Source organism: Anopheles nili (assembly GCF_943737925.1).
Source record: "Anopheles nili chromosome X unlocalized genomic scaffold, idAnoNiliSN_F5_01 X_unloc_4, whole genome shotgun sequence".
Lineage (NCBI taxonomy): Eukaryota > Metazoa > Arthropoda > Insecta > Diptera > Culicidae > Anopheles > Anopheles nili.
In genome coordinates, this window is record NW_026525500.1 from 572501 (window position 1) to 576317 (window position 3817).

Below are 3817 nucleotides of genomic sequence, written 5' to 3' on the forward strand. Positions count from 1 at the left end.
GCACGCGCTATATCTGGCAGAAGGAGAAATCTGCGAGGTGTTGTGTGTATGGACGAAAAGTAGGCATTACAGAGTTGAGCAAACGCGCCGAAGACCGGGAATCGATATCTCCAACCGGCTGGTCGGTAGAGCGATTCCCAACACCCCATAGACACCGCAATGGGTGAAAATCGGCTAAGTCCCAATATGTACCTTCAGAGGGGCATATCTCGAAAACTTCTCGTCAGATCGGGGCCAAATTCACAGAGAAGACACAAGTCGAGGAGTTGTTTCGGTTGAGCGATAGTGGTTTTTGGGTGAAAATGTACCCCTAAACCTTGTACAGAGAGGACCCCTTCCGTAGAGCAAAATCCTGAAGGTCGGGGTCGCGCAAGGGTCGACATGGGTCGAGGTGGACTATCATGCGAAACCACTTTTTTCGGTCCCTACGGTGCCCCTAGATGATGAAAAGTACAATCCGAGGTTGATTACGAACACTTTTGTGCACCCCCTTCCGTAGAGCAAAATCCTGAAGGTCGGGGTCGCACAAGTGTGCACCCCCTTCCGTAGAGCAAAATCCTGAAGGTCGGGGTTGCGCACAAGTAGACCCCCTTCCGTAGAGCAAAATCCTGAAGGTCGGGGTCGCGCAAGGGTCGACATGGGTCGAGGTGGACTATCATGCGAAACCACTTTTTTCGGTCCCTACGGTGCCCCTAGATGATGAAAAGTACAATCCGAGGTTGATTACGAACACTTTTGTGCACCCCCTTCCGTAGAGCAAAAACCTGAAGGTCGGGGTTGCGCACAAGTAGACCCCCTTCCGTAGAGCAAAATCCTGAAGGTCGGGGTCGCGCAAGGGTCGACATGGGTCGAGGTGGACTATCATGCGAAACCACTTTTTTCGGTCCCTACGGTGCCCCTAGATGATGAAAAGTACAATCCGAGGTTGATTACGAACACTTTTGTGCACCCCCTTCCGTAGAGCAAAATCCTGAAGGTCGGGGTTGCGCACAAGTAGACCCCCTTGCGTAGAGCAAAATCCTGAAGGTCGGGGTCGCGCAAGGGTCGACATGGGTCGAGGTGGACTATCATGCGAAACCACTTTTTTCGGTCCCTACGGTGCCCCTAGATGATGAAAAGTACAATCCGAGGTTGATTACGAACACTTTTGTGCACCCCCTTCCGTAGAGCAAAATCCTGAAGGTCGGGGTTGCGCACAAGTAGACCCCCTTCCGTAGAGCAAAATCCTGAAGGTCGGGGTTGCGCACAAGTCGACCCCCTTCCGTAGAGCAAAATCCTGAAGGTCGGGGTCGCGCAAGGGTCGACATGGGTCGAGGTGGACTATCATGCGAAACCACTTTTTTCGGTCCCTACGGTGCCCCTAGATGATGAAAAGTACAATCCGAGGTTGATTACGAACACTTTTGTGCACCCCCTTCCGTAGAGCAAAATCCTGAAGGTCGGGGTTGCGCACAAGTAGACCCCCTTCCGTAGAGCAAAATCCTGAAGGTCGGGGTCGCGCAAGGGTCGACATGGGTCGAGGTGGACTATCATGCGAAACCACTTTTTTCGGTCCCTACGGTGCCCCTAGATGATGAAAAGTACAATCCGAGGTTGATTACGAACACTTTTGTGCACCCCCTTCCGTAGAGCAAAATCCTGAAGGTCGGGGTCGCGCAAGGGTCGACATGGGTCGAGGTGGACTATCATGCGAAACCACTTTTTTCGGTCCCTACGGTGCCCCTAGATGATGAAAAGTACAATCCGAGGTTGATTACGAACACTTTTGTGCACCCCCTTCCGTAGAGCAAAATCCTGAAGGTCGGGGTTGCGCACAAGTAGACCCCCTTCCGTAGAGCAAAATCCTGAAGGTCGGGGTCGCGCAAGGGTCGACATGGGTCGAGGTGGACTATCATGCGAAACCACTTTTTTCGGTCCCTACGGTGCCCCTAGATGATGAAAAGTACAATCCGAGGTTGATTACGAACACTTTTGTGCACCCCCTTCCGTAGAGCAAAATCCTGAAGGTCGGGGTTGCGCACAAGTCGACCCCCTTCCGTAGAGCAAAATCCTGAAGGTCGGGGTCGCGCAAGGGTCGACATGGGTCGAGGTGGACTATCATGCGAAACCACTTTTTTCGGTCCCTACGGTGCCCCTAGATGATGAAAAGTACAATCCGAGGTTGATTACGAACACTTTTGTGCACCCCCTTCCGTAGAGCAAAATCCTGAAGGTCGGGGTCGCGCAAGGGTCGACATGGGTCGAGGTGGACTATCATGCGAAACCACTTTTTTCGGTCCCTACGGTGCCCCTAGATGATGAAAAGTACAATCCGAGGTTGATTACGAACACTTTTGTGCACCCCCTTCCGTAGAGCAAAATCCTGAAGGTCGGGGTCGCACAAGTGTGCACCCCCTTCCGTAGAGCAAAATCCTGAAGGTCGGGGTCGCGCAAGGGTCGACATGGGTCGAGGTGGACTATCATGCGAAACCACTTTTTTCGGTCCCTACGGTGCCCCTAGATGATGAAAAGTACAATCCGAGGTTGATTACGAACACTTTTGTGCACCCCCTTCCGTAGAGCAAAATCCTGAAGGTCGGGGTTGCGCACAAGTAGACCCCCTTCCGTAGAGCAAAATCCTGAAGGTCGGGGTCGCGCAAGGGTCGACATGGGTCGAGGTGGACTATCATGCGAAACCACTTTTTTCGGTCCCTACGGTGCCCCTAGATGATGAAAAGTACAATCCGAGGTTGATTACGAACACTTTTGTGCACCCCCTTCCGTAGAGCAAAATCCTGAAGGTCGGGGTCGCGCAAGGGTCGACAAGGGTCGAGGTGGACTATCATGCGAAACCACTTTTTTCGGTCCCTACGGTGCCCCTAGATGATGAAAAGTACAATCCGAGGTTGATTACGAACACTTTTGTGCACCCCCTTCCGTAGAGCAAAATCCTGAAGGTCGGGGTCGCACAAGTGTGCACCCCCTTCCGTAGAGCAAAATCCTGAAGGTCGGGGTTGCGCACAAGTCGACCCCCTTCCGTAGAGCAAAATCCTGAAGGTCGGGGTCGCGCAAGGGTCGACATGGGTCGAGGTGGACTATCATGCGAAACCACTTTTTTCGGTCCCTACGGTGCCCCTAGATGATGAAAAGTACAATCCGAGGTTGATTACGAACACTTTTGTGCACCCCCTTCCGTAGAGCAAAATCCTGAAGGTCGGGGTTGCGCACAAGTAGACCCCCTTCCGTAGAGCAAAATCCTGAAGGTCGGGGTCGCGCAAGGGTCGACATGGGTCGAGGTGGACTATCATGCGAAACCACTTTTTTCGGTCCCTACGGTGCCCCTAGATGATGAAAAGTACAATCCGAGGTTGATTACGAACACTTTTGTGCACCCCCTTCCGTAGAGCAAAATCCTGAAGGTCGGGGTCGCGCAAGGGTCGACATGGGTCGAGGTGGACTATCATGCGAAACCACTTTTTTCGGTCCCTACGGTGCCCCTAGATGATGAAAAGTACAATCCGAGGTTGATTACGAACACTTTTGTGCACCCCCTTCCGTAGAGCAAAATCCTGAAGGTCGGGGTCGCACAAGTGTGCACCCCCTTCCGTAGAGCAAAATCCTGAAGGTCGGGGTTGCGCACAAGTAGACCCCCTTCCGTAGAGCAAAATCCTGAAGGTCGGGGTCGCGCAAGGGTCGACATGGGTCGAGGTGGACTATCATGCGAAACCACTTTTTTCGGTCCCTACGGTGCCCCTAGATGATGAAAAGTACAATCCGAGGTTGATTACGAACACTTTTGTGCACCCCCTTCCGTAGAGCAAAATCCTGAAGGTCGGGG